The sequence below is a fragment of the Anticarsia gemmatalis genome, chromosome Z (assembly GCF_050436995.1).
Source record: "Anticarsia gemmatalis isolate Benzon Research Colony breed Stoneville strain chromosome Z, ilAntGemm2 primary, whole genome shotgun sequence".
NCBI classification, from domain to species: domain Eukaryota; kingdom Metazoa; phylum Arthropoda; class Insecta; order Lepidoptera; family Erebidae; genus Anticarsia; species Anticarsia gemmatalis.
The window spans coordinates 7,621,610-7,646,806 of NC_134776.1; the positions used below are offsets into that span (position 1 = coordinate 7,621,610).

Genomic DNA, 25,197 nt, shown 5'->3' on the forward strand with positions numbered 1-25,197 from the left:
GTACGGGACTGTACGTGTGTTATATTTAGAAACGATGGAACCCAAGCGTTACTTCATCATTTTCGGCCAATTTACTGGTACTTGCTCTCGCTCTTAAAATTCGGCGTTACCAATTTCCTAATCGAGGTCCCCTGGTTTCGGATTACCGTTTACTTCGACGAAGCGCTGCGGTAAAATCTATGGCAAGTATTCTCAGAAGTCATTCTTAGAAGGGCCACCTGATGAAAGTGAATCGCTGTCACGTGGACATCGATCGCGTTGGTGAGAATAATGAGAGATGAATAGTTAAAGCCTCCTCACATTTCGGCAACGTTGCGCGGAGGGCGGGCGCAGCGGCGTGTAGGGCGGACGGGGTCTACGAGTTCGTGCGGTGAGGTCGATAAGCAGTGTGTAACGGGACGGAGAGGCGCTCGGTCGTTGCCTACGCCCGCCGAGTTAACACACTCGCGATTCTCGTGACCCACACGCAACTCGAATTATTCCGCTAGTAGCGCGCTCTCGTACCACCGCCTGTGCCGCCTGCATCCAGCTAGCCGTTTTATCGAAGTAAGTACATTTTCAGGCAACCTGTGGCAAGCGGGAGCATCGCTGAGCTTCACTTCGTGAAATTTTTAAAAGTAACGCATTATTCTACTCCGTGCGTCGCCCACTAGATATTTTACGCGCGGTGCGTAACGTTAAGGCAAAAATGAACGTCTTCCTCCTCGTAATATATTTATAAGAAAAACAAAAGAAAGCACCAAGTACTGAAACGTTGGGGCCTGAAATAAAGTGTAGCACTTTAATAATACTTCTAAAATGGTTTTTGGCTATCGATACGTCTTCGTTTGAGTACGTGACGTTACTGTTGAATGTGTTTTAATGAAATCAATATACAAGCGTAAGGAATTACTGGTTTAACTAGCAGCCGTGCTTAAATACTCGTTTGTACTCGCTGTTTATTGTCTGCGGTGTTTTTAGGTCGAGCTTAATTCGGAATTTTACTTTTACGTGTATTGTCATAGGCATTGTTCCAGTTCCTGTGGCGGCGTCACCATTTGTGCTTCTAAAAAAAGATTTCTACATGATCCTTTGGTTTTAAATATTATTACGGTTAAAAATATCCCTAATGGAAAAATGTACCCGTCACAATGGCACCGAATGGTACTGTTTCATACAATTTCGTGAATGGATTTCTCCCATTCGTATTATTGAGATGGATTAAGGGTCATAAATTATAGGAGTTCAATACGTCATTAGAATGATAAGGAATTAATTGGGGTCATTATGTGTCGTGCTGATTTACGAATGGTAATTTCAGTAATAAGGCTTTAGAATATTTATACCCTTCAAAATATTTCTTGGTATAGCAAATGTCATATATATAAGTTGTATATTACAATGGGGAAAAAAGTTCCTTGGTTTTTATTGAAAACGGCTATCGTAGAAGTCTTTCGAACATTTTTACGCTTGATTCGGACATTTAAGGTTTTATTTTACTTTTTGCTGGCTGGTCAAATCACTTAAAGCTGGGTAAATCTTTTAGTAGATAGCTCGGGATCGATTTTAGTACGCCCACAACTTTAATACCTTTAAGGAAAGGATTACAAATAATTCTAAAGTTAGAAAAGGTATTGAATGTATTAAAATCGAATATTATTGAGTCTAATTCACACTGACGGCAGCAAATACTTTTGAAAAACCAAAAAAATGGTTCAAATATATATTCTTTTGGTTTGAAATGAAATAAAATATTGTTGGCTTTCTTAAGTTATTTCAGTTCGCGTCTTTGTCTTATTTCGGACAGTTTTGAGCGAGATCTCAAAGAATCCACCAGTTGAGCTACATCTGCCAGATTTGGATTAACTTTGCATTGTTCTTGCATATTTCTTCGGAGGAATAAAACGCTTTTGGTTGTGAAAATACGTCTATTTTTATCCGGCGTTCAAAAAGAGTGGCTATTTAATGTCTCGCGATATTTAGCGATTATTCTTGACAGGGAAAACTATTTATATTGTAAAGGCGACCTTTGCAACGGAGGGTTTAATAGGGAACATTTCGGTATAATTAATGTAACAACTTCTGATGTAGGCTCACTAGAATTTGTTGTTTCCTGATTATAGGATTGATGAGAATCATTTCCAAGGGTTAAGTTTATTATCATTGAAATATCAACATTTAGGATACCAATTATGTAGCTATAAAGTATTTGTTGGATTCCCTTGAGGTTTTTTTTCGGAAAATGGGGGTCGAGTTAGATATTGTAGTAAGATATTTGGAGATATTGGCTGCAAAATAATTATAAATAAGTGATATATCGTTCATTTGGGCGCTTAAATGTTATTTTTTAAAAAGAATAGGTATTGGTATCGTTTGACACTCTCTCTCTGTTTATTTTTCAGTCTTTTTCCTTCGCACAGTCATGTTCGCCCACGGCATATTGTTTTGGACTTTTACGAACATTTTTGTTCTTTTCAAGGCCTTTATGCCTCCTTAAAGTAAACATTTTAATAGTTTTATGAACTATATTCCTTTTTTGATTGTTTTCACTTTTCATGGACTTTTTATTTCTATAAGATTAATAATTTAAACAGCTTAGGTCCGCGGCTTTGCTTCCAATTATTTTTATAATACGTTGCTTGATTGTCATTTTCTTGGAACCAATCTGTCATTGGTCTCAATCTATTCGGATTTAATTCAATTTGATTCAGTTGTTTTGATATAAAAGTGGGACAAACGAATACTTTGACATTTATGATATTATGGAATAGTGTTAAAGTGTGGATATTTATTTGACATAGTAGAATTTAGTTTGCACACCGTTTAGAGAGCCGCCTTTGAAATGTCAATCATAATTGACGTTTATTAAGATATCCGGAACAATGTATGCCTCTCCACGCGTTAATGCTTGCTATTTATAAATGCCACACACGCGTAAAACGACCTTTATCTCGAACGTTTTGAGAATAATGCCCATACCTGGTTGGTTACAGGGTATTCGTACAGCTTACGCTTACCTTTTGAAATGTATTCATAATTCAATATTAAAATACATTTTTGGTACTAATATAGCAAAGTAGTGTTAAGCGTATGGTCTAAACATTCGCCTTTCATGCAAGGATGGATTCTAGGGTTCAAAGCAAAGGCAACTCATCCATTACTTTATAAGAAGTTTGGTGTATGATAAGTGTTGCATAATGTGTTCAAACCGCGATAGCTTAAAAACTTGAATTATACGATAATTGATTGTTATTCTAATAAATAAAAAAATAATATTACTCGCTTACTGGAGATGGAAAATATCGTGAGAAATATTCATCATTCTTAACGCCGCTTGACAGTGCTTAGCCAGTGTATTGAAGTCATTCATGGCTTTTTCTCACTCTCATTCTGAGAAAAGACTGTGGCTAGCCATGGAACAGTAGTAGATTAGATACAATATTCTTTTTTGATATTAGATTTATCCTTACGCATCCGCAAACGGTTTTTTCTCTCAAACGTTAAATGTAGGTAAAGGACTATTTTTATTTCGTTTTGCTTTTTATAAATTCTCTTGTTGTAGAGTGTGTACGACAATTTCCAATACAAAAGCGATCGACATTCCTCATTCACATAGAGCTCGCTCTTAGCCTTTGATCGAAATTTATTTTGTTCAGTCATTGTCAATTCAATATAACATGGAATGGAAAATATTCCGTTCAACAAGAAATGTGATCGAGTATTTCTTTATACGTCTTTTTCATTGTTTTTTGTTCAAATTACAAGCATTGAAAAACTATTGAATGGTTTTATTCCGGGCTATATTGAGCTGGGGTCGTACGGTAAGCGTTATCGGGTGTTGTCACAATAACTTAACATCAGCAAAGCTAATATAATTAACAAACATTTATGTAGGGACGTTTTAAGCTAGATAATGTATGTCTAATAGTATTACCAACATTTTATCTTAGAAAAAAAATTAGATTGCTTTTCAGAAAAAATATTTTCTAATAAAAAAGATGAAGTTATTCTAACAATATGAAATTGATATATAATAAATATATAATTCAACTTACATTATTGAAAAAATACATACATATATATTACAAAACCAATTATGTTTCAAAACCGAAAATATAATTGTCTTGTATAAATCTGTATAAGTTTTAACTTTAAACGGTCTACTTTCCTGCCGTAATTCTACAATGTACTACCCGTGCAACGGCACGGGAGCGTGCGTGGCTACACAAATCGCGAATCCAGCGTTATCTTAATATATTTTTTTTGAAAAATCTGGCTTCAACTTAAATATCACTTTATTACCGTCAAAAACACACTTAGAGAATGAAATTATCATCAAAGTATACGAAGTAACGCGTTTTTTAAAAGGTCTCAAAATCTACTAGTTCAGTCTTGTCAAATTTAAATGGGAAGCAACGCTTTTTAAACCTTTTCAAACCAACTACCCATCTACTAATATGTTACGATGTAACAAACATAAGCAATAAAAAGACAAAATGAGAAACCTCTATTGAAGTCGTTTGAAACAAATATCCGTCATTCGCAAAATAAATTAATCAATGCATCTGTATTGTTCTACTTATCTAGCGCACGCCCTTATCACAAGATTTAGCCTTGATGACGTCACTCTGACAATCGCATACCGATTCACATTCATTTATATTGACCAATGTCATGTACAAGCAAATTGGATTTGACAGGCCAATAATAAAAGCAATCAAAAACTTGGGAAAATTTGATCGGAAGTAGAATGAATGGTTTTGTATGGAAGAGCAGTGAAGCTATTTATAGCTTTCTAAGGCTATAAGGCTATGTTGTTTTATAGCACGCGATACACAAGGTTAAGTAACGTAATCAGCCATAACTTCATCTTGTGTGGTTCCATAACCTTTAGGAGCATCCGTTTCTCGTAAACTGTTATATTTTCTATACAAATAACTGCCGCGGAAAAAGCCTTTGCAAGATAACAAACAACATATTAATTCTTTAGTAATTTAGTAAGTACTCTAACTATTAAAATCAGTTACTCTATATGAAATGTCAAAAATACATTTAAGAATAGAAATTCGACACAGTGACGTCACATTTTCGTTGCCTATGTTTCATGTCGTAAAATCTGGGGGCACGGAAGTGCCCCCGCAAGTCGAGCAAAAAAAAAGCGGCACGGCCGTAACATCCTTTTCTCGAAGCAATTCGGGCTATTTTTGACACCCCTATAATTTCGTTGTGGATAAAACAAGAAGCTTGAATTTTCAGCAACTAATCAGTCATTGTATATACACGGTATATTTAAAATTTCAGTCAATTTGAACCAGTAGTTTAAGAATGACAACTTGTTAAAGTTTCTGAATTTTGTCACTCACTGATTCACTGATTCACTGACTCACTGACTCACTGACTCACCGATCATCAAAAGTCTAAGGTACTTCTAGCAGACTTAGAAGCTTCAAATTCAGAATACATATAGGGTTTAGTGTCTTAATCATGGGAAAAATGTAATATTTTCTAATTTCGGTTCAGTTTTCTAAATACACTAACTGCAACAATAACTTTGTAATTCCATATAAATGTATAGGATTACAAGGTTACATTTGCAGTTAATGAATCATTATTACTGTAGAAAATAAAATAAATAGGTGTAGATAGGTACCTACTATATGAGGCATAACGGGAGGGAGTATAGGGTGGGTAAGGGTGTTTAGCCCATGAAACTGAACAACATTACCTTAGGAAAATATGTTGAATTAGGAAAAAAAAAACGTCTTTACATACAAATTGGACTTATGTTCCCTCTACAAAAAGAAGTGAGATGCCATCAAAAACATTCTGTAAAATTTCCAAGTCTCGCCGTAAAAAGTTCTGAGATCGATATAATACCAAGTCGATTAATCTATTTAGTCTCTACTTAAAATACATTCTGTCTTAAGTTATTACGTATGTTATTATCATGCCAATTTAAAAAAAAATACGTTTAAAACAAAATAGATCGACTTGGTCATCGCAAGAAAACACAAATTCGCCATTAACATTTCGGGAGCATTAGCTTCTCCTCGTGCTGTGTAGTGTGATACAAACTAATAATCAAATCATGCGATGGCCAAGTCGGTCTATTTGTTTTAAACGTATTTTTTTTTAAATTGGCATGATAATAACATACGTAATAACTTAAGACAGAATGTATTTTAAGTAGAGACTAAATAGATTAATCGACTTGGTATTATATCGATCTCAGAACTTTTTACGGCGAGACTTGGAAATTTTACAGAATGTTTTTGATGGCATTTAAATTTTAACATTAATTACGAGAAAAATTACAAAGCATGAGCGTTTTGGAATGATCTTTTTCAACTAATGGTTTAATAATTTTTCGTTACCCAGTTATCTACTCTATTATTAATATCAGTAAATATTAAAAAAAAAACAGAAAACTAACATAAAATATGGTTCTTAGAACAATGCTTAAAGGTCTTATAAATCCTATCCTACACCTAGGTAATGAAAACACTTTTCATAACTGTAGTAAAATAGTTTCCTAGGTTTCGCACACAAAACTGCGATACGACAAACATACGAGTTTGCACGACATATCGGTGGACTAAATTGATTCGCATCAAGTATTCTTACGATGTTACGTCTCTCTTATTGACGTAAGAAATCGCAACGTTGAAATTTGCGTAGTATTTTTCTGATTCACAGTTTTGTGATCGAACCATAAAGTGCTGTAAATATCTATACTTATAAATAAATCTATAATAAATATCTTTAGTCAACTCAAACATGGTCATGAGATACCAAACTAAGAAGCCTTCCAAGCAATTGCTAACTTGCGTTTTGGTAACCAGACAACTCACAAACACAATAAATACTTTTACAAACATACTCTAAATACGCGTATACTTATTATGGAAAAAATAAGTAATAACATAATAATATATATTATTACGTGGAGGAAGACTTACGCACCTTTTTCTAAGCACATAAAACGTACGGAGTAGAATAAGTTTCAGATTAAACCCATATAACGAGGGAGAGCAGGATGATAAAAAAATATGAATATTCAGTGCTGGGCGAGAACTTGTTCTTTTTATCATTCAATTTCATCAAAATTAAGTTAATAATTCACCTAGGTAAAATGTTGACCATAATTATTATGGTAGTTTATAACAATTGGGGAACCTACCACCCTCTTGGAAAGGGAGGAAATTCGATGCTACGCAAATAAAACTAATAAATACGGCATATTTCTATATAAAATTAAAATACAAACTTTAAAGTAACACATCAACAAATACAGCACTAAGTTCTCTCTCCCACCGCTGTTAAAACGTTCAACGTACTCATAAGTTCTGAATTCTTGTTCAGTATTCGAGCAAATGTTGTCGAGTTGGTTCAAACTATAGGCGTATAGGCGCGAAGTTTGAAGAACAAGTAGTTGACATGCAAACAGGGAGCCCACCCTGTCACTTCAGACTTCCTGTTTAACTAAGAATTTTGTAAAACTAATTTACCTTCGGCGAGATACGAAGATGCCTACGAGTATAAGTTATATCGAGAAACTCGATATTCGAGATCTTATCTGACAGTTTAAAGTATCAGTTACTTTTGAACTGATTTCTTTATTACCTATTATTAATTATTCTCGCATAATACGAGTATTTAGCCTCGGTTTTACCATTTCTAAATATGTATATTATTTAAATTATAGCTTATCGAACAGATTATGAAAATTGATTTCACAAATTAGCTGTCACTTCATTTACTACATAGGATATCTGACACTTATTTATAATCACTCAAACTGGTCTTTAATCAATTAAAAATACTTATAATAAATAGAAAAGTCCTTTGAAGCTTTTATTTTGAAAGCACCAAACTCTAAAACTGAAAACTGCTCTAAAACAGTGGGATATAAAAAAATATATTTTTGCATAAAACCCACGTCCATTAGAAAAGCGGATTAATAATCATAAAACCGAGTGGAACTGCGGGGCATAGCTAGTGTACGATAAAATTTTAATGGTTTTGAATCCAAAAGCGCTAGTTTGAAATTAGAATTTTTATTTTTAAATGATTTTTGTATAGCCTGATTCCGTGTAGTCTGTAAACTGTAGTATCGAATATCGAGTATCTAGTGTTTGAAATTTAAAAAGTACTGTGAAAATAGTTCCTACGGCTCTCGCTAGATTCATTGCGCATTGATCAGATTTTCATACAAAATTTAGTGATAGCTAGCCGGTTATTGATAGTCGACAGTGGTAGAGGATCGCGCTATCGGTAACTTTGAAACTAATATATAAACAGTTTGTGTTTCTGGAAGTGGGTGTCGAAGTTCCGTATCGGATGAAAGAAAAACTTGATAGCGTACTAAAAATATCCTAACGGCTAAAATTGCCTCTTTAAAACCAGCTCAAAAGGAAAATTGTAAAGAAAACTTTGCGTGAAATTATAAACATTTTTGTTTTCAAGTCGAGATATTTTTATGAAAATTTGTTCACATTATTTGACCTAAGAAGTTTAATTTAATCCATTACCGTTTCACTGCAAGGCACTAATCGCTTCCCGAATAGAAATAGCACTACTTGGCGTAAAAAATGGTAGTCTCGACTTCTTTTGGAGTCTATTCCTTTTAACTAACACCCTTAAAAGTTTCGTTACCCATAGTTTTACTTCACTACCTCTATTATGTTTCTTTATAATCTCTTTGTTTGTAACAAAAAGATTGTAGACATTTATTTTGGACTTTTACCTTATTCTCACATTAGACGGGAAATGTCTTACCGGTAGTCTTGTATGACAAAATATCTGGACCTAAATGAGACAAACTGCTTAAAACCATACCTTTGATAATACTACTACTAAATAACAGCCACACTTTATAGATGAATCCACTGCTTTTGGAGATATATACCTTTTTTTAAGCTGTTGTATTGCATATTTTTATGTAGCAAGTCATAGTTCATTCCGCCTGAAGGCTTCAAGGTTTAATAAACGCTGACAACAATAGATCGAGTGCTTACGTGCCTTGCTTTTAAAATATGATACACCTTTTAAAGACTTGTTCGTTCAGTCGACTGTAAGTCAAATACTTGTTGATTTACAAACGACAGTAAACTTCAAAGCCTTTAAGAATGCGTAAGGCAGTGCGTGTTTATAAAAATGGTAAGAATAATTATGCCCAAGACATTCCTGAATAACATGCAGAGGTTTATAGCAACCGCGTTAATTGTAGACTTTGATAGAGACAGTATAAAATTGTTTCATATTGACGCTCGGGGTAAGGTATAATGTGATTTCATCTCTAGAGTGAATTTAACAAGATCATTTTAAAGGCGTTATCTATATTTCAAAGAAAGTTTCGTTTAGAAATATGTCATGATTAATTACTAGCCTAACATCTATCTTATTATGTAACAAAAACAAAACATGTTGACTAAATATAATAGCAAAGCCCGCTACGACAAATAACTCCGATAAAAAAAAAATATTAACATTTACCGATTTCAATAACTATACAACTAACAGTAACAAGCTCTTTATAAAAAGTACCACTCAAAACTAAAATTAAAAACGTAGTGAATTTTTCAACATGTTTGAAGCTATCTATGAAAGACTTCGTCACAGTTCAGTGAACAATTATATTATCGTGCCTGTACACGTTCCGCCGTTTATTAGTTTTCTTCGTACCTAATATATTTTTCTGTTCACTGCCCAATTTTATAATAGATCACTTCAGTTTACAAAACGTTATTGCAGAATTCGAAATGATATGGCAAATATTTCGAATTACGTTCACGAAATAATGTATAATTTTAGTACAAATGTGAGGATTGTATCGTGAGTAGGCCTTTGCCTTTACTTTAGATAGTTCTTCAAAGAATGAAAAGTCTTCAACCCGCTTTGAGCTTGCTTTGTAAACTAAAGACCCAAACGCTCTCTTTCGGGAGTCGACCGGCTTACGACAGAGAACAAAATTTAAAAAAGCATCGTACATGACTGAAAACTTTCGTGAATATAGAAATTTCATACAAATACCATAGCATTTAGAGGTAGTATTTCTGGGTAAATTGTAACGGCAAAATCGAGACTAGAAAACCGAGACTTAAAGCTTAGCTGAAAGGATTAACAACTTTTCTCATATTGTGCACTACAATCCTATTTAAAGGAATTTTTAAACTTAGTTTGAAAATTAACTACGTACATACCTTATAAGAGATCCTTGCCTTGCAGTAGAACAATAATGGATTAAAAAAATATTTTGTCACCGCTAAGTTTGCTAAATTCTTTTACTACACTGTTTAAAAAGTATAACACAAAAATAAAACTTACTATAACAGAATTCGTATCCTGAATTTGACCATGCAGATTGCACGCATTCTCGTTCAAGCATGTACGTGTTGTATCCTTGTTACCATCCAATTTACTCCTTCAACTGACTTTAAAAAGATACAAATTGACCATCATTCATTATTCTCTTCAGTTGTTCACATCGTAGAATATTCTAAACCACTTTGAATTAAATAACTAAGTCTATAATTTCGTCTTGCATTGAAAATTTTATCAAAGACATTTAATAACTTACGACATTCTAGTTTCATTTCCCTTTGATTTTTTCAAGGAGATTGTGATTTTTATCTATTGCTAGTTCTCACATAATTTACAGGCTTAACATGTTATTTTTTAGAAAGTAAAAACATTGCACTCCAATATAATCCTATTCCTTCTAACATTACAAATGCGGAGGATTGTGGGGGTGACTGTATGTTTGTCACTCTTTCACGCAAAATCTACTGAATGGTGTACGGTACTCAGATGGTTTTTAGCCTGTATTAATACAAATTATTCTTACTACCCCAGTATATTCTTACTCGTGGACGAATTCGCGAGTCGAAGCTAGTAAATAATAAATCAGTTGTGAAAATCTCTGTAGTCAAAGATACACTTCCAGTCTCACGTTTAAACGCTGTCTACGTTACACGGTCAAGTTTACTACTAACTACACTTATCATGAACACTGGAAGCCATACACCCCGTCGAGTTTAAGTCTCGGGACCTTCACACTGGCCGAGTCTTGGGAACTTTGTAACCCTTTAACATTAGCAGGTGATATTTTGTAGTAGCTAGTTTTGGGAACACTAGTAGCTGAGTTGTCCAAGCATGTGCCTAACACGCAAGTGGTCGAGGGTTCGAACCTGAGGCAAAACACCAATGAATTTTCGAAGTCAAGTGCATATCAGAAATAATAATTGACTGTCACCGAGTCTAACGTCACTTTTAACACAGTTCTTGAAGGTATCAAAGTCAAAGTCTTAGTAACATACTTGGCCATCTTAGAGAACATAGGGCAAGGTAGTACACAAAATGTACCTTGCCTATTAATGAGTTAAGCTTATAGTAGTTAAGACACCTCAACTGAAGCAGCTAGGTACCACTACTCTGTAAGCAGAACGTTATAAAAAGAAAAAAAGCAGTAAGCTTACTATTATAGAACTCGTATCTATTCTGGACGTTATGTAAATCGAGGTTAAACTTATGCGTGAAACAACATAGTGTTGCTATATTTTGTAGTGAAAAGGTCACGCCCACGCTCCGGTCATTGGTGACCCGTGAACACTGTGAACAGCCGGCTTAATACTTATACTTTGTTCATACAACTTGGATGAGGGTATAGTTGTGCTTGATTATGATTACAATTGTTGAATAAACAGCAGTTGCTGACCCGTGGCTTTGATGTTGGGTAACCACAAGTGAATGAGTAAAATCACTCTTTGTAGAAGGAAACTTCTCTTGAATATGCGCTTTTCCCTGACTGGCAAGAGATAGCAACTCTGAAAAAAAAAATGGTGGATTGATGAACTTCTGGGCCTTTAAAACTCTACCTTGTCTGTTTTATTCACCTTGACTTATTGAAGTTCACCCACGACACGACGTCGCGCCTTTCTCCTTTCTATGCGGAACAGTTCCTCCCAGCCCCATTTTAAATACTATAGCACCGTCCTCTGTAGCGCGATTCTGTACAATCGGTACTGCTGAGTATGCAAAGTTTGACATTTAAAATGTACTGCTAAACTAGTTCCTACGAGGCCTGCTAGAGGCGCTGATAAGATTTTCATACAAAATTTCTCGATAGCTAGCCAATTGTCGCTTTTTGATAGTGGTCAGAATTGTATAAAGTTGCCTGTATAATCGGTTTTCTAGGCTACATTATGTTATGCTATTTCTTACAACACTCAATATTGATATTAATAAAACTCACGACACTTTTAGTTTACTTACTGAAGACATAACGCATGATATTGTCTAAATCATGACGTCATAGTCTACGACTTTACGTCATTCGGACTACTTAGATAATCTATTTCGGCACGAAACGACTGAACTCAATGTATTGCTTAACAAGTCTGTTTCAAATACTTTTAAAAAGGCCTAATAAATGTTTTGACTAGTTTAATACTTTCGGCGGTAGTATTTACAAATGCTGACATGAGTTCGCGTCTTTGATTCCCAGGTTAAGTTCTGGATATTTCCTAATTTATAACAAGATATTTTTTAATAGTAGTCCAGAGTTTTGTAACATACACGCTATAAGGCAATAGGCTCACCATATATTACATGGGGCTTATTGTAAATGGTGAAATGTGGGTATATTTTATGCACTTCTATCTGCACCTTCAGGTATGACAGGCGTTATATTATATGTGTAAGAAAAACGTTTACAATTTAAAATGATTCAGGTTTTAACGTACAAACGCGAGTAGTATAATTACAATGTTTTATTATATGTGTTGATCCCACACGGACGCCAGACGGTACAATGTTACAAATACAATCTACGCTTTATGCCTTAAAACATTTGCATAATGGCCCATAAGAATTAATGTCGTGATTCTCTCTGTTTGCATAAAAATATTACTATAAATATCAGTTTGTATGTCCTGCTACAATAAAAATATTGCTACATAGTAAAGAAAATTATATTCTCAAAAGATTCGTCAATTTAATTTCAAATAATTGTTTTTAAAACTCACTCACTGTCATCTGATTCCAAACTAAGCAGAGCTTGTACTATGCTTACAAGACAATTTATACTGTTATATTATTTCTAATTAATATATTATTTACAATGAAGCTCAGAACAGATACTCGTGCTCATCACACGAGTATTGGTCCCGCATGGGATTCAAACCCATCAAATGCGGCGCTACGGTTATTACGGCAAGGTGGCCACGTTAACCACTGCGCTTGTAGTTATTTTACTTATCGGTTTGGTTCTAAAGTGGTTCGTTGTATCTTCTAATAATATTATGTGTTATTTTAAGAATAGAGGGGCTCAACGGATGACTGGCTTTCCATAGTAAACTACTAGGCTTCTGATAGATTAGAATATTACCGAAGGCTGTAATTTGCATTTTCAGCGAAATATTAGTAAACATTCTTATAATTTTAAAAGCCCTGTAAGATGCTAGCGTTTACTCACGATTTCGTCCGAGTGAAAAGATTAACCAGGGTAAAATAATCTTATATGTGAATCCAAGTTTTAAATTATCGGTATGCACCATTCTATGAAAGCCCGTACAGTAATGTTTGGATGAAAGAGTTACAAACATACATACGCACGTGCATCCATCAAAACTATTAGCTCAAAATAAGGACAATACAAATACTTATTTGTATTTGGGATAAAAACCACATCGTACCCATTGCTGCAATTTGAGGCAAAAATTCCTCTAAATCATCCATAAAATAATCCTTTTAAAAACAATACCACAATACATTGTATCACATAAGTATAGAAGCCTCGCAAACTGTTTATAACGTAAGTCACTAATATAATATATAGAACTGATTGTCACTTAACGACTGAATGTAGCAAAAGACACAATTTGCCTGTTCTAATCACTCCCAAACTTAACTAGCCGTGACGAAACATAACATCTTCATTCCATATTGTTTACTCATATTATACCACGGAGAATGTTTGTCGTTTCCTGTGCCTTGTGCACGTAACCGTCTTGGCTGTCTCACTCGATACAGCGGCTGTCAATTTTATTTACACCCTGTGAATAGAATTGACAGTCTTTCTATAGAGTACATATACCTCTAATAGTACATACTTATGCTCGCGAGTTCGTGTGCGTGGATTTCCCAGAATAATAAAGTGAATATAAGGTTTACTGTTGAGTGGTTACTTTGTTTTATTCAATTGGCAATCTCTGTATACTTACCAAATTTCATCCAAATCCGTGCAGTAGTTTCGCCGTAATTGAGTACCAAACACTTTATGAAAAGATGTCTGGTCGTACATCCAATCAGTCGTTTTTGCGTGAAAGACTAACAAACATAATATATATGCAAGATCCATCGTTACAATCTTTGCATTTATAATATAAATAAGAAGTAGAATAAGACTAGGATTCTAGACAAGTAAATAATATTATAGTATTACTGCTATAATAGTGAACTTGACCTTAGTAGATAGTGAATGGAATGCATTCGTAGAAAATGTGAGTAATTACCGAGTTCCAGCTACTATCAGGTTAGTTCCATGAATCCCCGGTCGCAGAGAATGCCCGACGCGATGCCCCCACGCTATGAAAAATGGCGAGTAATTCACATTTATACGAGCTATTTAAAAAAATAATTGAATGAGGCAAAATAAGTTTGTTAAGATGGCAAATGGCGAAATTTGTTCTCTGCCTACCCCCATGAGAAATAAGCTTAATTTTCTGTATGTATGTATATTAAGAATGATACATAATTACTACAAAGTTTTGTTAATATGAAAATAAATGTGCCACAGGATTAATAGTAGTACTCAATGATTTTTACATCACAATTGTATTAAACTCGTAAACTACCTTGAATAATCCCTAAATTTGTGGCCTTACATAATACAATGTTTAACACTTATTATACACGAACTGGGTTTCCACAAGAAACTAAACACGCGTAAGTACAAGTAATGAGTATAGAAATTATTTTCTACGTATAAACTTAAAGTTCTGCATAATGAGCAATACTTCGAATTACTATTCGCTTAATGATTTCTAATAACAGTTCGTAACCACAGCATAGTTATGATACCATAACACTAAGTAATGACGTCACAATCTATAATTTGGGATCAGGAAAAAATCTAATCAGCTCTTTTTGAGACTTCGCTGTATGTTTGTCTGTCTGTCACAAAGATGTATCTCGTGAACCGTGATAATTTAGACAGTTGAAATTTTCACAGATGATGCATTTCAGTTGCGGCTATAACAACGACAAAAATACAAATATTTTTAAGAGTTCTCTTTTACAACAAAAACGATTATTTTTTATAAATAACGGTACAAACCCCTTCACGCGCGAGTGTAACTCACATTTAACCGGTTTTACTTGTCCTTTTAGGGGTGACACGGAAACTAATAGATTCGTATTTCCTTATACATATTTTATTTGGTTTACCTATTTTGAAAGACAGTTGACCGTGACCCGGGCTATGCGACACGTGTGACTGTTAAAACACACGAATCACGTCCACTAATTACACTCCACGACAACATGTTAGAATGAAAACCAACGCTTAAGGCCTGCTCTCGTTGACCGAAGTAAATATTTTGAAACAAAATTAAATTTATTTATTTTTTAGTTTATGGCTTTATGCTATTTAGTTTTTGTACATGCTTATAATATGATTCAAAAAGAAATTTAGATGTAATGCAATTGTTACAAAACGTAACGACAATATATAATTATTATGTTAAATTGCTCACTACAAAAGCGTTTTTATAATAACAACTAGCGGACCCGACAGACGTTGTCCTGTCTACACGTTAAAAAAGTAGTGTGTAGTGTCCAGCGGACAAAATTGTGAATCTAAACCATTCTCATATCCCTTTGAACACACACAAAAAATTTCATCAAAATCGGTCCAGTTGTTTAAGAGAAGTTCAGTGACATACACACTTACAGAAGAATTATATATATAAAGATTTTAAGTGTCAAATGCAATACGTAGACGAAAGTATTTCGTCAAAAAATCACGATATTGATTAATTTTGTTTGTCAATATGAGTACATACTTACCATATGACCACTATTTTGTTCCTTGGGTAGCCACTTAGGCCTATTAACTAGTGCGTAACCTCGAGGCTATGCTAGGGTCCCTAAATTTCTTTTCTTGTATTCTCATGCATACTTCTTGTCTTACAGAAGCTCATTTCTATTATTCTCCAATTAGAATAACACTTGCAATACAATCACCAACAGGGTTAATCACGCTGCTTAATGAAGGCTTTGTTTAGAAACAAAAGGTTCATCAGTTTCGTGTCAATGACGACGACGGCATATCATATTGTATGGACTGCAAGCAATTAGTCTGAGTTAATAGAAACACTATTGGTTAGTTTATAGCTAACTAGGTTTAGTCACTCTAATTTGTGTTAGAGGTGTTATGTGTAGTTAAGCTACTTTAAAGGGATTACGATAATACCCAATGGTTCATACTAATGTGTGAAATTATAGGTAACGGTGGCCAGACAAACGGACGGAATGACAGACGTCTAATACTCAGGCCGTTACAAACGTGCGACTACGTCATAATCAAAAGAATCATTGGAATGTGGCAGTGTGTAAGTGCGAGTGAGAGACTCCGATAAAGTGACATGACTGACCCCCGGTTTCTGAGGTACATCCCATTTAGCGGTAGTTTATCTATTCAATATCGTTTTTTTATATGAGTTTTGACACTATTGAGTAGATAAACTAACGCTAAATGTACCTCAGAAACCGGGGGTTAGTTCGCACTAGCCTGAGTATAGGTATTAGGTTCCCGGTTCCCGTTTTATCTTTTGGGTATAGAACTCTAAAAATGTAGAAACCATATTGACATATTAATAGTTTAATTGATTCTTCGTAGCAAACTTCACTTTGAGTTACAAAAGTTATAAGTTAAATGCTAATAAAACAAGAAAATAATACCTTGTTTTATATCACAAATGAAAATGTTTACGATAGGATAGAATAGTAAATAAATAGTCGCAAATGTTAAGATAACCTTAGAAGATAAATCGACTGAAGTAAACAACCATTCGTTTCTCGGAAAATGAAATCGAAAAAATACTACTATAGTTGTTCGAAATAAAACGTAAATTAACAAAATTGCTCATATATGACATTATTCTACGTAACTATGGTACATGCTCACAAGCAAACGTAAACCTATTAGAGAGCGTACCATACTATTCTGAAACGGGAATTCAAACGACAAGGAAATAATCAGTTTATGGTGAAGTCTCACTGTTACATACTTCACTCATGCAGAAAGTAAGCGTTCTCAGATAAATATAACTCTAAAACGTATCATAACGTTGTCTAATAAAACTTTACCACAAAAATGCAGTACAGCCTTTTATAAAACAGAAATAATATATTTAGAAACATCACCAAAACATTGCTCTTGAGAAAGACTTTTCAAACATTTTTCATAAACAATAGCATGTTTATAAAAACATTAAAATCTAATTTAGTATACGTCCCTTCTAAACAAAAACCCACTCGTAGCTTGGTTTAAATAGTCGTTTTACACAGCCCCGTCCCATGCAGTCATGAGCTTAATTGCATCTCTGACAGCTAAAATGATTTGTAACATTGAATAAAAATGCCGTCCATTGCTCAGATACAATTTCTATTCAGCTTAGCGACAGCAAAATGGAAATTCGTAGAACAAACTTTGAAACAAATTACGCTACAAAAATACATAAACCTTGTCTATTTTGCCTTGAATATTAAGTCTTAGAAACAATAATAGTTATCTAAATACGCGTAATATTCAGAATAAATTGTTATTTCGTTATAACTACTTATTTGAAGATTATCCTCGGAAAATGAAAGTTGATAAACGTTATCTGCTAAGGATAATGACTCGTAGTTGAATCGTTTTTCATCAACTAATAAAACGTAATTAAAAGTCACGATGATGCAGCAGTTACGACGCATATTTTTGCTTGCGTAACACTCCAGTCTGCGTAGCATTAGTAGGTCTACGACCGGTATTATCGTAGCTAAGCAATGTATTATTTGCACGGGCAGTCTACGGCCGGGGTCAACTTTTTGTAGCGAGCCGCAAACACGGCAGCAGTCTTACTAGTTTGTTTTCGCTACAGAAGCAAGGCCGCTATCAAATAATCACTATGGAAAGTTCGTTTGCTTTTCTCCTATTCAAATAACTACAGCTATTATTATTATCTTTACTGACCAAGTACCTTGAGACTACAATTACATTATCTTCGTCCACATTTTAGTTTTATCGCACTGTTTTGATACTTTTCAGTTCAAAACGACTGTTTTACCTTTCCTTGTTGTAGCTATTCCCATAAGAACTTTCGCAATTTATAAAGTTTAAAATGTAAAAATAAGTAGTAAATGTAATAAACTTGAGAAATTAACTAAAACTTAGCGCATAAGCTGCTTTTCAAAATGTGTTTAACAACGAAGGCTTTTTTTGTTAAATTTCAATTACGTTTATCGTAATGAAATATTACGCTACAGTTGCGTGACTTTACTACGGACCGGCGGGTTTTTATCGCATATATAAGCCTTTATTCTACGTTCAGGTTAACCGCTTTTTACTTCCAAAATCTGTACACAGATGTTTTATTTATCATAAATCAAACGTAATGGAAAGCAAAACAAATTTCTCGCAAAAAAATGTTCATAGCCATACCTTAAGTTTGTAGATGCAGCATCGAGCGACCTATAAACACAGTTTAACAATAGATAGACAGAGCGATAAAGGCACAAATGTCAAGGCTGAATTAAATCGTCAACCGATCTAAAACAAATTACTTCGCATCATTCCAACAAGAACAGCGAATGTAAATGCACCGTACAACGATTTCCTATGCACGCCACGACCCGAGTTGCTGGCAAATTGATTTTTTCACATCATTTACTCGCTTTACTCTTCAAGCCAAAAAACCATTTTATGATTTCATATTCCAGCGAGTCAGAACTGTGGAATAAACATGCCAATTAGTTTCTTTGTGAAGATAACTGGAAGAAACTCAAGGGTTATAAGTTGGAACTGACGTATTGACGTGGAAGTCTTAGCGTTAGACTGGCATAAAAATGAAAATCGTAATTGAACTGCGAAATTGGTTTCCAGAGAAATTTATGGGCATACTGATAGTTTGAAAATAAAATGAAGAGAGATCTTAAGGCGTGTTTACTCCTGGTTCACTATTAAATAACAGTTTGGGTTTTAAACACATTTATTTTCATTCAAACGACGCTGTTCTGTTATATAGAGATAAATTTACTCACAGTTACGAATAAAATGTTCTGTAGTTTGTGTTGGAATCGTGCTTTCTGTCTGCTGTTAAATAATATAGTATGCCTCAATCATACGTTGAAAAGGTTATAGGTTCGTGCCCCCCGAGTGCACTATTGATTTGTACTGAATATTACATAGTCTCACGTTTACAAGTTTAGGCCACCGTCCACGCTAGCTGAGAATTTTATTAGCTTAGTAAAAAATATTCCACTAGAAATACGAAAGAAAACTTTGTATTAGCTCAAAACATAATACTATTAATTACGAATTATGCAAATAAGAACAGTAACTAACTTCTTCCACGGCTTCAGCGGCTTGGAAATATTTTGCGGCATAAAATCTAGTCTAGGTACTTTCTGAGTGCCAAATTACTTCCAAATCCGGTAGTTTTTGTGCGAAAGAATAATAAACACCCATCCATGTTTAGGCTTTCTACTGTATAATATTAAAAGTTAAATAAGTGAAAGATTTATAATAGACGATACACAGGCTTTGTATTTATATTTTAAACTAGAGGTCGGGATCGATTTCCGGTAGTAAGATTGTATCTCATTTATTTCAATATCGTGGGAATTTTGATCCCACGGATTGACTTGTTCCGACAGTTACAATCATATTAATAAAATAATTGTCTAATTTAGTTAAGTTGTTCAATATGTTAATATGTGAAATACGATTCGGTAATTCTATTTTATTCGTATAAAACTACTGAAACGCCAGCCCTACATCTCGATTACTTTAGTAAAGGTTGTATAATTACACTTTGATGTGGAGTGCAATACTTCAATCTGAAAATGAACTGCGCTCTTTCGTCATCGAAGCTATATAATCGCGTTGGATTGCGGCTTAGTGTGGCTTGTTGATGAGGTTAATCAACTGCTATTCACACCGCGTATGTGATCGCGTATTTGATTTAAACTTGTTTACATGCAATTCCAATTTAAATACTGACGAAGACTTTTATTCATCAGTTATGACTTTTAAGTGTAAACCACGGGTTTGGCATATTGCAGTCATCATCATGTACCTTTCAAATACTATCATACCTTGGTATAGGACGTTATTTGCTGTCGAAACTTAGACCTTATGCTTATTATCAGAATTTGGGAGCTAAATTTATTTTCGAAATAATCTATATCCAAACCTAGATTAACTTAGATTCACACTTAGGATACTTTTTACTTCGGGAAACCTTGTCATGCGGACGAAGTCGCAGGCGGCAGCTAGTTAAATTATAAAAGTGTGTTTATTATGAGTCTGTCCTTATGTGAAGAAACATGATAACTAAACGTTTATCCAAATCAAAGATCAAACAATTTATTTAAGATTTAAACACATCACACATTCTCATTCCCCTATCAAATTCAAAAGCCACTGTCAATACAATGTTAACGTTACGATAAAACTCCATCGTGTAATGGGTAAAAACCCTTTCGTTGATAAAAGGTTTGTCTAAGCACTTTTAAATCGAAGGCTTAAACCGAGCCGAGGGACAATTTTGATAATCCTTTTCAGTTTTAATTGGAATATACTTCTAATCACCATTCATTAAAATTTGTATTGATTGACGATAAAGTCAGCTTGCTAGTAAAGCAATTGTTACCATCGTTTTATTCTAGCTAACACGTGGGGCTCTACTTGCATACACAGTATAGCAGTTTAGAGATGTATGTGTGTAAATAGAAGCCTATGCTTCATTCCAAAAATGTAACTATCTTCAAGTTAAGTTTTTTTGTAATTAATTCAGAGATTTTGCCAAGAGAGCGTCACAGGCAGGCAAATTATCCTTCTTTTTGGCTTTAGTAGGTATGTTTTCCGAAATCAAGCATAATTCTACTTGATTTTGCTTTACCTTTTCCAAAGCGGACAATTAAAACATAGAAAACGTTTCCATCAATTTATCGTTTCTACTTCTTTTAATTTTGATGTTATAAAACTTCCTTCCAGCCATAAAGTGGCTCAGTTCTGGTTTGAAACAAAAGTTTGTGTTACTGACCAATAAATAGTTGTGTGAACTGCAATTAACGGCTAAAACCAATAACGTGAGGCTAGTAAGCTATAAACAATGAAAGTTGGTGCAACTTCTGATATTTTAAAACTCTACTAATGCTGACATTTATATTGAGAATAGTATTCGTATCGGAGCCGTTATTTTTTATGGCTTAAATGTATTATTTTATCTCAGCTATTTACCAGTGATAGTTTCATTTAAACTGGTAATATTTTTCTTTCGATTACCGCGGACAAACAAACTTTGCTTGGAAAATGTTGTTTAATGTCTATAAATTGTCATCATGTGAAATAGAAAAGTACTTAATCATTGCGTGTGGCATTTTTCTGTGTAGATCAGGGTACTATCACGTATTTCAGTTGACAACTATTTGAAAGCCACTATGTTGTACATAGCTTTCTCTCTGAGATAACTGATTAACACGTTACGTTGAATCAGCAATGCACTGAATAGTGACTATCAATTTGACGTACACTAGTTGTCAACTGAGATACATGATAAGCCCGCAGACCCGCACATTGAAGTTTTTTAACCAGACCGACGCAACTGAGACACATCCATCTATCTACTCGGCTCATTACTACCCTACTATTGGGAAAACATAGCTATATGATCCACCCAAAAATTTATGAAGCACATATACTATAGCTATACAGTAGTTCAATATAGCTATGCACAGAATAGTCTACAAGACATTTTATTTATACGTAACTGGTGATCTATCCAAAAATTGATATATCTATAGTGTAGTCTAATATAGCTGAAACTGACATACTGACATTTATATCAAGAATAAAGCCATTAGTATAAGAGCAGTTCTCAAATTGTGATGTTGAAGAACTGGGTTATTGGGCTCTGAGCTCTGGAAATAGGTACCTACGTTATTCTTCTATTGTTAGAAGAGCATTCAAGCGATGCTGCGGCTCCTAGTCGTTATTTAATGCTTGAATACCCGATGTATTTTCAACTGAATATTGATTTGGGTCAGGTTGTAAGCTTTTGTTATTGAGTCTTTCCGGGACATGTTAAGAAAATTGTGGGTGTAATAGATAAAACTATGTTATGATAATATATTGCGGCATCTCTCTGAGACGAGTCATTGGTATCTGGAAGTAGAGGCTGGATGTTTTGCCTAGTCTATGAGAGTACCATTGTGGTCGTAGGATCAGTCAGTCCTATAATCAATACACAATGATTTCTAATGTATTTTTTAGTAAAACAGTAGTTAGTTGTATTCTTCAAACACTAACGAATAATAATGCCTTTTATTATAATCGTTATTCTATAAATGCAACATTTGAATTATACCTTGGATTAACTACTTCTTCTTTTTTACGAGTATGTGTATTTCAACTAATCTAGAAAGCCTCTGTATTAACAGTTGCGCCGCGGGAACTTTAAAAAACATACAAACAAAGGGCACTAAATGTAAATTGTTTTGCTTCAAAAAAGTCCTTTTATAATACAGAAATAAAGGCTGCACTGTAGAAAACGTGATTACAGTATTAGCTTCGCTCTACTGTGCATATGTGTCATCAGTGGTGGCAGTAATGCAACGTACTGACAACACACAACTGCGATTATTCAAGAAGTCGTGACCAGGGTGTATTGTCCCGTTTTATTTGTAGTTTTCCATTTATAACTCCTGATTTTTGCCATTAAAAGAATCACACGTTCTCTGAAATTGTATCTATCGGTAACAGAGTAACTATTTGAACATAAGAACGCTATATTAGTTCAATTGTGAACGTATTCGTTTCAATTAAAGTGCAAAGGAAAGCAACTTACTTAAGTACCTAAATTGGTTACTCTAGCAAAGTAGTACTAGTATATATCACGAAATACGTTTTATTTTCCACCAACTATTGCTTTAAAAGTACTTTAAGCTGATTCTGCAGCAGAAAGCTCCTTTACTTACAATTTGCTAAGTCGATTAGGTCTTAATTGATTAAATATGTAGCTATTTCCTCGCCGATCCACCGTTGCACCTTGTTCTAATAATTAACGATAGTTTGTTCACTTAAGAAGCTACCGAGAGCTGTGTTTGCACGTTTATAAAATAAAAGAGAAAGCAAAGGATACTTTTAAGTACTTATGTACTTAGTTGATTGTTTTTATTTGTGTATAGTATTAGAGGATCATAGTATTGTTCTTGGATGGATAAATAAGGTGTCTGTTCGCTTTTACGAGTTAGAGTACAAACACTTTTGAGAATACGAATTGGTACCTGAATTCGTACTATTTTGGTTCAAATATGGAACGTGAAAGTTTATTCTTCGCATATTTATTGTTACAGTCACAGTAGTATGTATTACATAATATTACTGCAACATAGTAGGTAGGTATTTTTTTATTTTCGGGACAATATTTATAATTATTTGTAAGTACTTGTTGAAGATCGTCTATCATTTGATTTTTAAAGCTAAATTTTAACGCCGCTGCTGTTTGAAGTAGTGCCCGTTGTTTTAAATTTCCCTACTGTTCACGCAAGTTTTGCCTTTCATACAAGACGGATATTTGTGCAGTATTATATTTCATTTATTGTTTTTGTAACACCCCCGCAACACAAAATAGGTTCGCAAAGGTTGGTCAATAAATTCTAAGATTATAGAATAATATAAAACTAGGTGCAATATTATCTTACTTTATTCTTCCCCCGGACTATTTCTTACTTAGCGGAGGCCAGAGTTAATGCCCGCTCGTTGCTCAACGTAGGTTTTCTAATAATAGTTATTTATTACAGCTTTAAATTGTAAAGAAACCAATTTAATATAGTGTAGGTATTTTTATATTATTCGTATAGTTTATTTTGCATTCATATATTTTTTTAAGGTAATACTTTTATCTCAACTGCTGCTCTCTACTTTTGTCTCTCGAAAGTGATTCAATTTTCTTGGCAATGTTGCCTATTCGTTTGATATGATAAATATTTAAAACCATAATTGGTATCGAAATGATGTAGGGGCTGTATACACGGGGGCTGTTACCGAAAAAGACAAGAAGAGTGTGAGTTACTAAACTATCTCCCTGTTAATTTACATTGTACAATGCAACATCGTTCCAATCAAGCAATGATAGACGAGTAGTTTCAGCATGCTCTTTCTGCTTCGTCGACATTTCAAACCCAGGACTTGACATACCAATGACTCTTCGAAATCAAGCCTTGCTGATCCAGAACACCTTTACCCAGAAATGGGAAATGTACTAAATTGTTTAATAAAAGTACCTATGTAAGTACAACATTTTATGAAGCGGAAATTATAAAAAGCCTCCAATATAATAGTGCAGCATATTTCCTTTACAATGAATAATGTAAAATAAATGGCCATTTTTGAAGAGCTTTTAATTACAGTCCTTTTAATACCGAGCAGGAATTATAACGAGTTATTGGCAAATGAAAAGTGGATAATGAAAATTGCAATACCTTTGAAGTTCTTAATTGAAATAGTGCTTCGGTATTACCAAGGCTTAAGTGGTAGTGTCGTACAATTTTATTCAAGTAGATTTTCGTATTAAGGATTGGTTTTGCTGATTATGATTCAACAAAGAAAATATTTATTCTTTAAATTAAGTAACTGTAGCGCCACATGTGGCGGGTTGAAATCCCACCCGGGTCAAATATTTGTGTGATGAGCACGAGCATCTGTTCTGAGCCTGATTGTTAATTTATCTATTTAAGTATGTATTTAGAAGTATATAAGTATGTTTATCAGATATCTGGTTAACACAGTACAAGCTTTGCTTAGATTGGAATCAGATGACCGTGTGTGAGTTGTCCCAAAATATTTATTTATTTATATATGTTTGACAATAAAATCAAATTGTCTCAACGTATCACGATTCTTGTCGATCGGACAACACCTGTGGTAGTCTGGAGGCGTCATTTTTCTGC

General features: G+C 34.1%; 1 protein-coding gene across 3 annotated transcripts in view; it reads left to right on the forward strand.

Annotated features, from left to right (window-relative positions):
• Positions 1 to 401: 401 nt before the first annotated feature.
• The window catches only part of LOC142986377 (solute carrier family 7 member 14), a 229,566-nt gene continuing 204,770 nt past the window's right edge, over positions 402 to 25,197 (forward strand). For all 3 annotated transcript variants that reach the window (XM_076134848.1, XM_076134850.1, XM_076134849.1), the window contains exon 1: positions 402 to 546. The gene's annotated coding sequence lies outside the window, so the exon portion shown is untranslated. The remainder of the gene's footprint in view (positions 547 to 25,197) is intronic.